The sequence below is a fragment of the Anomaloglossus baeobatrachus genome, chromosome 3 (assembly GCF_048569485.1).
Source record: "Anomaloglossus baeobatrachus isolate aAnoBae1 chromosome 3, aAnoBae1.hap1, whole genome shotgun sequence".
Classification (NCBI taxonomy): domain Eukaryota; kingdom Metazoa; phylum Chordata; class Amphibia; order Anura; family Aromobatidae; genus Anomaloglossus; species Anomaloglossus baeobatrachus.
This window is the reverse complement of record NC_134355.1, coordinates 402,695,790-402,708,081: the sequence shown is the minus strand read 5'-3', so window position 1 is coordinate 402,708,081 and position 12,292 is coordinate 402,695,790.

Genomic DNA, 12,292 nt, shown 5'->3' with positions numbered 1-12,292 from the left:
GGAACGGCTATGGGGGAATCATGTGCCCCCTCATACGCCAACCTTTTTTTGGGTGCTTGGGAGCGAGACATTTTTTTTGAATGAGACAATATCGGACATCATGCAAGTTAAGGAATGGATGAGATTTATTGATAACGTGTGGTTTATCTGGGAGGGATCAATTGAACATCTTGACTCATTTATCACTACGCTCAATGATAATAATTTAAACATTAAGCTTACATATAAGTATGGGCGTAGTGTTGAATTCTTGGACATTAAGATTGATGTTTCTGAGGATGGTCAATTGATTACTAACATGTACAGAAAACCCACGTCTACAAACTCCTTCCTTCATGCCTCCTCGTCGCACCCAGAATCTACAAAACGTGGCATACCAGTCGGCCAATTCTTGCGAGCCAAGAGAATTTGCTCTGAAAATTCTGCTTTTCTAAATCAATCTAGAGATTTAGCGGAAAGATTTGAAGAAAGAGGCTATAGCCGTCGCAACATTAATAAAGGCTTCAAGCGAGCATTTAAAGCAGATAGAAATGATCTGCTTTTTGGTAAAAAAAAGCCCAAAAAATGGATAATCAATTGAGATTTATTACTACCTTTAGCTCTCAATGGAGTGAAATTAAATCCATTTTACAAAAACATTGGAGTGTGTTAATGATGGATCCCGTTCTTAAAAAGGTGTTACCATCTCGTCCCCTCATGGTGGCACGAAGGTCAAGAAACTTACGTGATCTTCTGGTTAAAAGTCATTATGAGTCTTCAACAGTTGGCAATAATCGAAACAATTCAATACAAGGCTTTTTCCCGTGCGGTATGTGCAAGGCCTGCAAGAATATGAGGAAAGCTAAAACGTTCAGCAACTTTGATGGATCCAGAAATTTTGAAATTCGTATGCTGTTGAATTGCGCATCTAAAGATGTCATTTATCATGTTCAATGCACGTGTAATAAAGTTTATATAGGATTGACAACACGCGAATTGAAGATCCGCGTACGAGAACATATCAGAGACATCGAGAATGCCAAAGATGTTGAGGATATTTCATCACTCAAGACTTTAGCCAGACATTTTAAGATCTACCACGCATGTAAATCAAATGAGATTACATTTAAAGGTATTGATCAGGTGTCAATGGGCTCCAAGGGGTGGTGACCTGGGGAAGGTCCTGGCTCAGACAGAGAGCCGGTGGATCTTTAGGCTAGGCACTCTTGCACCTCAAGGTCTAAATGAAAACTTAGGCTTTGGTTCCTTTATATAGGCCATTCCGTTTATTGTAGGTCTTTTTTTGTAGGCATTTTTAGGCTGTGTTCCTGAATATTTTCTTAAAATTTGCATGATATGCTTAATTTATCTAGGTCTCTTTTAGGGGTGGGTTGTCTGGTTTGTATTATGTGGTTTTAATTGTATATTAATTGTTTTTTATTTCATTATTTTTTTAGCCTTGTTTGTCGGTGTCTCTTTTCACCTGGGTCGTTCCCTTTGACCAGATGTTGGGATCATCTACTTTGGAATCGTTCCAAGAATTTTGGAGATGAATGAAACTATATTGATCTATTCTTTTATGTTCTTTTATGTATAAATATGCACATATTTTGTGTATGGTTTTTTGCACATAATTTGTAGCTATCACTTAATACACCTACACATAGTTTACACATGTCATGGGTTTAGTATATGTATATCTGCATAACAGGTGCATAATAATCCTACTGACATTTATGTTTTTCTTTGGTCACTATTTATAGTTGTGTGTATAATGGAGTGCAATTTTATGCACATCATCGTAAAAAAATATTATATCATATTTATTATAATCATGGTTACACAATCTTAATCTTTAATTTTCAACTTATCACATATTTAACACATATTATTTAATATTGCACCTGCATATGTTTTATTTTATTATATTTATTGCATATATGTATTAATAAATAGTATCCATTGACCTATATATATTGAATAATGTAATAATAATTTTTTATGGATATATGGATTTTATATGTGAATGTAATTGTACATATTATTTGAGGTTTAGGCTTAACAATAACAACAATAACAATTATAATATTAATAATTTATTGATAAGGCTGATGTTTCTCTTATGTATATGTGTAGTTTTTCTAGAAGGAAGGATCAATCTATTTATCATTTATCTAGTTCATTTTAAAATTGAAAGTAATGGGTTTCTTCATTTTATGCAGTAGATTATATATAAAGCAGTATTATATTTATATTTATGAATGGCTATTTATCCCATTAAATAGTGGTTTCTCGTATCATATGCAATATATGCATTAATTCTGCAGTGAGCTGTGTATAGATCCTTTTTCCAGTCATTTGCTCACTATATGTAGTGTATATGTCTTTGCAAATGGTTGTGCGCAGACTCGGATAGCGGACCTCCGAACTTCCGGTCGCGCGCACATGGAGACACAGCTTGCGGTTCAAGCCTGCGTTCCACGCGCGCGGCTTGTGTAGTTCCTGTGGGAGTGGCCGGTGATCAGCGTCTGCAGCCGAGATACACCCTTTGCAACGAGCATCATAGGGGAACAACCAGGTGAAGTGACTTAACTCATTGGCGTCACTATAAATAGACAGCCTTTTCCCCAATTAGACACGCCCCCGGAAGAAGCAAGGGCGAAACGGCGTTGGGGTGCAGGGACGCTTTTACCTGGACCCAGGTTATTTATCAGGTAGCTATTGTGGCGTTAGCCTTGGGATGACCTCCTGTTACATCAGGGCAGTGTATACTTTCCAGCTATCAGACTCTTTCTATTTATGGGCAGCTTTATGGATATAATGTGTATTTCAGTGCATGTATGGTCTTACTAGCAGCACTGCTTTATGGTATTCTGCCACATATATGGAAGTCTCTGTTATTGTAACATATAGCCCCATTTTCTCTGGATGTAACCAATGTTTTCTGGGTATCAATTGTGTCCCTACAGGATATTTCTGTTTTTTTAAAATGTGTGTTATTTAATTTATGTAATAAAAATTATTGTTTTAACCATGAACCACTGATTTGTTTCCTGATTGGGGACATTTGCTTGTGTGTTGTGTTGGTCCAGTTGAATTTAGTGGCATAAATATATGGTCAGGTGAATTGTTGATTAATAACAAATTGAAAAGGCAGCTAATCTATATATATAATTGCCTTATTCTGTCTGTCTGTCTGTCTTGCTCCAAAATTGTGTCCTTACGGCGACACAAAGCTGATTGGCCACTGGGCTCGCCATGGCCCCGCCCCCCCACACGGATTGGCCGCTCGCCCAGGCTGCGCCCCAACACGGATTGGCCGGCCGCTCGCCCAGGCTCCGCCCCCCCACAGATTGGCCTCTTGCCCCGGCACCCTGCAGGCATTGGCAACTTGATTGGCATCAAGGTCCTGCAGTGGCGGAAAATACACACACGCACACACATAACAGCACACACACACACACACACACATCAGATCACACTCACTCTCACACACACATCACATCGCATCCACATACTCACAACATCCTGGGATATCGCTTGCTTCTCGGCGGCGATATTGTGCTGTGAGCTTCCAGGACCTGCCGGAGGATCACATGGCCAGAAGCATGTGGTATCTCCGGATGTTGTGAGTATGAGCACGTATGTGCAATATCGTCAATGTGTGTGTGTGTGAGTGTATGCGATCGGGTGTGTGTGAGTGTATGCGATCGGGTGTGTGTGAGTGTATGTGATCGGGTGTGTGTGAGTGTGTGTGAGTGTATGCGATCGGATCTGTGAGTGTCGGCAGAGGAGCACGGCGTGCTGGAGGAGGCTGTGAGGAGAGAGGCTGATCCTGGGGAAGGCTGGGATGGGGAGGCTGAGAGAAGAGAGGCTGATGCTGGGGGAGGCTGAGGCTGGGGTAGGCTGGGAGGAGAGAGGCTGATGCTGGGGACCGAAAAGGCATCAGCTGGGGACAGAAAAGGCTGATGCTGGGAGGAGAGAGGCTGATGCTGGGATGAGAGAGGCTGATGCTGGGATGAGAGAGGCTGATGCTGGGGACAGAGAGGCTGATGCTGGGAGGAGAGAGGCTGATGCTGGGGACAGAGAGGCTGATGCTGGGAGGAGAGAGGCTGATGCTGGGATGAGAGAGGCTGATGCTGGGGACAGAGAGGCTGATGCTGGGAGGAGAGAGGCTGATGCTGGGATGAGAGAGGCTGATGCTGGGATGAGAGAGGCTGATGCTGGGGACAGAGAGGCTGATGCTGGGGACAGAAATGCTGATGCTGGGAGGAGAGAGGCTGATGCTGGGGACAGAGAGGCTGATGCTGGGAGGAGAGAGGCTGATGCTGGGATGAGAGAGGCTGATGCTGGGATGAGAGAGGCTGATGCTGGGGACAGAGAGGCTGATGCTGGGATGAAAGAAGCTGATGCTGCGGGTAGAGAGGCTGATGCTGGGAGGAGAGAGGCTGATGCTGCGGGCAGAGAGGCTGAGGCTGCGGGTAGAGAGGCTGATGCTGGTGCAGCATGGGGGATGGAGCACGATGGGGGGTGCGCAGCATGGAGGATGGAGCACGTTTGGGAGTGCGCAGCATGGCGCATGGAGCACGTTTGGGAGTGCGCAGCATGGCGGATGGAGCACGTTTGGGAGTGCGCAGCATGGGAGATGGAGCACGATGGGGGGTGCGCAGCATAGGGGATGGAGCACGATGGGGAGTGCGTTGCATGGGGGATGGAGCACGATGGGGAGTGCGGAGTATGGCGGATGGAGCACGTTTGGGAGTGCGCAGCATGGCGGATGGAGCACGTTTGGGAGTGCACAGCATAGCGGATGGAGCACGTTTGGGAGTGCGCAGCATGGGAGATGGAGCACGATGGGGGGGTGCGCAGCATGGGAGATGGAGCACGTTTGGGAGTGCGCAGCATGGGAGATGGAGCACGATGGGGGGTGCGCAGCATGGGAGATGGAGCACGTTTGGGAGTGCGCAGCATGGGAGATGGAGCACGATGGGGGGTGCGCTGCATAGGGGATGGAGCACGATGGGTACTGTGCTGCATGGGGGATGGAGCACGATGGGGAGTGCGCTGCATGGGGGATGGAGCACGATGGGAAGTGCACACCTCCCCCCAACACACACACACGCGCGCGCACTGCACAACACACCACACACACACTGGGAACCACAACTGCCCTACACAGACACCTACACACATAGACAACGCTGCACACACAAATATACGCACATACTGCACAACACACACATTGCACAAAACATACCTCCCCCAAAACACACCAGACACACACAAACCGCGCAACACACACACAACGCTACAGACACACAGCGCTCCACAAACAACGCAACACACGCAACACACATACAACACCGCTCTCACCCCCCGTCACACCCAGACAACACCCAGAACATGTGAATATATATGCTCGAATTCCCTTCTGTACTATACGGTGATGTGCGCCGTACGTGCGCGCGCTTTCTGACAGCCTTCCCCGGGTGTACACATTCTGCGGCCTCCTTATGCCCGATGCGCATGCGCATTGACGTCATCGGGAGATTTCTCCCTGGGCGTGCGCACTGTGGCTGGAGAGCTGCATCATGTTGCCACAACAACCGGGGGCTGTGCATTACGCTCGCGCCGACATGACGTGCGCACATCACCGGCCGACTAATTAATGGATCAGGTGTATTTAATGGTGTGATCAGGGAATGAACGCACTTCCACCCCCGCCTCCAGCCTGCTGAGGAAGCGAGAGCGATACGCGTTCAGGACTGGGAGCTGCTTGTCTTCCCCCCACAGTTTGGATCTTTTGCCCTTCTTTCTGTCCTTTATATGGGTAAGCCCTGATACATTTACAAATTCTTCTTTGATATCTATATAGAGTTGGGCGATTACCCTGGGACAGTCTTTAGGCTTCATTTTTCTATGTGCAGCAGTCTTCTGACTCAATCTGGCCCACTAGGGACGACACTTTTTGTTATTGAAGCAGACATTTTGTTATTGCTGCCACTATGGATTATGCATGTTTGCATTTATTGATTGGGATCCACACACACACTTATGTGGGGGGTGATTGCTGGTAAGAAGTCCTCCTTATACCTCTAAACATCTTGTTTATTGATGAATAATGATATTTTAATTCATATATGTATGTCCCTTTGAATTTCAATAAAGATTGTTATATTTTATGGAAACAGTACTCCCTTGTGTGTGGTTTATACACATTTTTTGTAAATTGTATAGATGGAGTTTTTCCGGATAATTAATCCAATATTTGGGGAATCACTTTAAAATATATTCTTGGGTTATATAATGTACCTACCGAATTTTTCCCCTTGGTCTTTGATCGTGTTTACATTGACTATATCTGTGTTTTTCACAGCCAGTGATCTTAGAGAAATGGATTATAGAGCTCGAGATCAATCATGGCTCTGCCAAATTAATGAGGTATTCAAGGAGGATTCCAATGGGTGTTTTAATTTGAATCAGAAAGACCATTTGACCCAGATTAACCATCTGAAGTCACTACTCCACAGACGTACTAGAACATGGTGGAATAAAGGTTTTCTTGAGAAATATGTTACTAAAGGTCTTATTCCTCGTGGCCTACGAATTCAAGTATTCCCATCTTTTTCTGTGGAGGAGGAGTGGTTCAGAAAGGGATGGGAAGAAAGTGCCAGCCTATGTTCAAGAAAATTTATGGAATTATTAATTAAACTTAATGATCAAACCATCAAGGACCTAGAGAAAGAAATTGAATTAGTCCAGGATGCCCTTAAGAAGGAACTAAATTCCACCGAACTGGCTAAGTTGCATACGGATATTGAGACTGATCTCACTAAGTGGGAGGGAGAATTAAAGTTAGCTAAAACCAAAAAATTCCAAAGGGATCTGACTGATCAACAAAATAATCAGATCTACAGATGGAGAAACAAGAAATTTCCCCTTTTCCACCGTAATAGATCAAGATCTCAATCCTTCTCTTCAGTTACATCTGGTGAGGGATCTGATGTTGAGGGTATCAAGAGCGGACAAAACCTTTTCAACACTTATAGAGGAGGACCTAAGGAGACCTTTAAGGCCAATAAGGGAAAGGGTCCGGCCAAAAGGAAAAATATTTCTCCTGGGGTGGCACAAGAGACCAAAAGAAAACCTGGCCTACTTGAGGTAATTAATCTTTCTCCACATATCCTTTCTGAGACTCAATTACAGGTTCTAGGGTTGGGCTTAACATTTGTGCCAAATAACTCTTTTGACTATTTTACTGCAGTCAAGGATCTTTTTCTTTTCTCAAGAAAATTGATTCTGAGAAAATTACATTGCAAGAGGGAGGTCCCTGGGGCGAGTTTGACTGAGGTTGAACAAGAGGCTATCCGCACATTAGAGGATTTATTAAGGGAACAGACAACAGACCCTGTGCAGAGATTCCCAGTTGCCTTGTTGCCCAGATCAACTGTTTTTCCCCCCCTGTCGGTTTGCTCACAGATAGAAATCTTTACAAAATTGGTCTTGGAGGACTTTGGTAAGATCTCGAGATTTAACTATGGAGATAATCTCTCTAATAAACAACGGAGAGCTTTGAGAGAATTAAGAGAGATTAAAGATGTTGTAATTAAGAGCGCCGACAAGGGGGGAAATGTGGTTATCTGGCCCACAACCCTATATGAACGTGAGGCGTTTCGCCAATTAAACAGCAGGGTGACGTATCAGAAGTTGAGTCATAACCCTATCCTTGAATTTAATTTAGAGCTACAGGAGATTCTGGATAGGGCTTTTACAAAGGGAATTATCCCGAAGAAAGTGATGGATGGCCTAATTGTCAAACATCCCAGGGTACCAACCTTTTACCTGCTGCCTAAGGTCCACAAGGATGCCACCAATCCCCCTGGACGTCCAATTGTCTCGGGGATTGGTGGCATCTGTGATCCTATCTGTAAATTTGTGGAGTTCTATCTAAATCCCTTGGTACAAGATCTGCCTTCCTACACACGTGACACCACTGATGTGCTCACAAAAATGGAGGGACTCCACATCGAGCCTGATATGTGGTTGGTGGCGGCCGATGTGGAGTCCCTCTATACGTGCATAGCACATCAGGATGGTCTGGAGGCAGCGCGCCTTTTTCTTGATGGCAGCCGTCTGGATGGACCTACTCGTGGACTTATTTTGGAACTTTTGGATTTTATTTGAACTCACAATGTATTTTTATTTAAAGACCGTTTTTATCTGCAGAGGCGCGGCACCGCTATGGGGGCAGCATGTGCACCATCGTATGCAAATTTATTTTTGGGCATGTGGGAGAGGGGGTTGTTCCATGAGGATGACCTCTTCTCCCAACATGTGATATGTTGGCACAGATTCATCGATGACGTGCTGTTCCTGTGGCAAGGTGCGGCGTCTCTGCTAGATGAGTTTATGATTTATTTGAACAGAAATGATTTAAATATTAAGTTGACTTATATTGCTAGTCAAACACAGATAGATTTTTTAGATATTCATTTTGAAGTGGGGGCTGATGGCGCTTTGCACACTGATATTCATCGGAAGGAGACTTCCGTGAATTCTTTGTTGCATGCGTCATCGGCCCACACTAAGTCCACGATTAGGGCCGTCCCGACGGGGCAATTTTTGAGGGCCAGGCGTGTATGCTCGACAGACCAAAGCTTTGAGAGACAGTCACAGGACTTGAGGGCAAGATTTCAGCAGAGGGGTTACAGCAATCGTGATATAAAGAAGGGATACCTTAGGGCCAAGCATACCCCAAGAGAACAGTTACTATTTAAGACAACCAACTCCAAAAAATTGAAAAACCAGAATAACGAGATTAGATTCATATCCACGTTTAATTGTCAATGGAATAGAATGAGAGATTGCCTAGAAAAACATTGGGCTGTTCTAAAGACAGATAAAATTCAGAGATTCCCCTAATGACACCTCGTCGTGGGAGGAATCTTAAGGACATTCTTGTTGACAGCCACTACGTGGCAGAAGTGACTAATCCATTTTTTTCACAACCAATAAAGAGGAAAGGCTGCTTTACATGTGGAGAATGCTTGGCCTGTAAGGGTAATAATATAATTCAGGGTACTGATTTCTGGTCGGCAGACGGTGAGAAATACTTTAAGATCCAAAAATACATAACCTGCAAGAGTTCTTTTGTCATATATCTCGCAACGTGTCCCTGCTCAAAGCTGTATGTTGGGTTAACATCTAGACAGCTTCGGGTGAGGACAAGGGAACACGTTCGGGACATTACTAACTCGAGGCAGGTTACTGATGACACAACCCTCAGGACAATCCCTAGACATTTTAAGAACTTTCATGGCTGTGATGCATCTGGTTTGAAATTGAAGGGCATTGACATCTTGCATTGTGGTATCAGGGGGGGAGATCTAAAAAAGCAGTTGGCACAATTGGAATGTCGGTGGATAGTCACCTTGGGTACTATGACACCGAATGGGCTCAACGAAAAACTCAGTTTTGCATCCTTTCTCTAGCTAGACAGGAGTAATATGATATGAATGGTGTTTTCTGATTCAATTTTAATTTTGTTTTATTCTCTGTTTTTAAGTGATTATTCATCTGTAAAGGTCGGTGATACATAGCCCTATGAAGTTGGGATGTATCGAAATACCATCTGTCCATGTGGATTCTCATTTATTCTTGGGAGGATATTTCGGCAATATCATATTCATTGAAGGAATATGTTGTTATTGATGATTTATGTAACCTTTTGTATGGTAATTAAAATTGAATTTTTTCTTTTGGGGGTATTTGTGTATGAAGGTTTATTAGTGATGTGATTCTCGTTGATATTAAAATGATCACACATAATTTAAGAATAATAAAACATATGAACAAATATATATATATATATATATAAATACAATAAAATAATGGAATTAATTATATGTCTTGACTGGCATCATTTTAGAATGTTGTCCGTTCTTTTTATGTGTGACCCCATCCATGTACTTGGGTCTCCATTTATATGGGGGCGGTACATGTGGTGTATTTATATGAAGTTTAGTTCGTATCACTCAGGACCTATTTGATGCCACAATGTGTTGTGGGAATACGTTATGACATTGATGACTCTTGTAACCCATTATATGATAATTAAAATTGACCTCTTGTGGATATCTGTGTATGAAGGGTAATGAGTGATATGATTCCTGTTGATATTAAATGGTCACACATAAATTAGTGATAACAATAATAAAAAATACGAATAAATATATATATATATTTGAATACAATAAAATAATGGAATTAATTATGTGTTCTGATTGGCATCATTTTAGAATGATGTCTGTTCTCTATGTGTGTGGATAATTCTTTCGGTCTATATATAGCGCAATAAGGATATTTGCTGGTGATAGTTATTTAAACTTTATTAATTAGGCACTCCTATTATTACAATGCGTTTCAGCAGAATTGCTTTCATCAGGTAAAATAGGAGCAGTAAGCTGGAGGATTGAGGAACAAAAACCTGAATTCCATGGTGCCGGTGGAAATCAGTAGCTGACATAGATACCCTAAAGCTGGACTCCTGAAGCCTGGACACAGGATCTGTTCGGAGGAACTCCAGTCTGATAAGCTGACACTGAAGTTGTGCGGGGGCGCACAACCAACAAAGGTGAGCAATTCTAATATTATAAACGTTAAAAAGGATCCCACGGGTGCTTCTCATAGTGCGCTTGTTTTATTATCTATTTATGTTCTCTATGTGTGACCCTGTCCATGTACTTGGGTCTCCATTTATATGGGGGCGGTACATGTGATATATCTATATGAAGTGTAGTCTGTATCACTCAGGACCTATTATAATACCACAATGTTCTATATACATTGAAAATCTCTGAACCCCCCTTTTTTTGTATGTACATGCATATCTGTACCCATGTATATAAACACTATTGGATGCTGTTATTATCAACTCTTTTGTATGTAATTGAAAGCATATAGTGCCTTATTAAGTGGGATGCACTATGTGCTTAATGAGAATAAAGCTATAATCATCTAGTTTACTTACACATAATATGCTCTGTTCTTAAACATACTAATTTTGCACATGTACATACATCTATTTTGAGGCACATTAGGTTATTAGGTATTGAAGGTATGTGAATATATATGCTCGAATTCCCTTCTGTACTATACGGTGATGTGCGCCGTACGTGCGCGCGCTTTCTGACAGCCTTCCCCGGGTGTACACATTCTGCGGCCTCCTTATGCCCGATGCGCATGCGCATTGACGTCATCGGGAGATTTCTCCCTGGGCGTGCGCACTGTGGCTGGAGAGCTGCATCATGTTGCCACAACAACCGGGGGCTGTGCATTACGCGCGCGCCGACATGACGTGCGCACATCACCGGCCGACTAATTAATGGATCAGGTGTATTTAATGGTGTGATCAGGGAATGAACGCACTTCCACCCCCGCCTCCAGCCTGCTGAGGAAGCGAGAGCGATACGCGTTCAGGACTGGGAGCTGCTTGTCTTCCCCCCACAGTTTGGATCTTTTGCCCTTCTTTCTGTCCTTTATATGGGTAAGCCCTGATACATTTACAAATTCTTCTTTGATATCTATATAGAGTTGGGCGATTACCCTGGGACAGTCTTTAGGCTTCATTTTTCTATGTGCAGCAGTCTTCTGACTCAATCTGGCCCACTAGGGACGACACTTTTTGTTATTGAAGCAGACATTTTGTTATTGCTGCAACTATGGATTATGCATGTTTGCATTTATTGATTGGGATCCACACACACACTTATGTGGGGGGTGATTGCTGGTAAGAAGTCCTCCTTATACCTCTAAACATCTTGTTTATTGATGAATAATGATATTTAAATTCATATATGTATGTCCCTTTGAATTTCAATAAAGATTGTTATATTTTATGGAAACAGTACTCCCTTGTGTGTGGTTTATACACATTTTTTGTAAATTGTATAGATGGAGTTTTTCCGGATAATTAATCCAATATTTGGGGAATCACTTTAAAATATATTCTTGGGTTATATAATGTACCTACCGAATTTTTCCCCTTGGTCTTTGATCGTGGTTATATATAACACCCAGAACATGTACAGCGCCCTACACAAACACTTGGTAACTACACACAACAACATTTTTATATATATATATATATATATATATATATATATATAACAAAAATCATACATGAACTACACAATACGTAAATTCTAGAATACCCGATGCGTAGAATCGGGCCACCTTCTAGTCTATATATATATAATTGCCTTATTCTGTCTGTCTGTCTGTCTGTCTTGCTCCAAAATTGTGTCCTTACGGT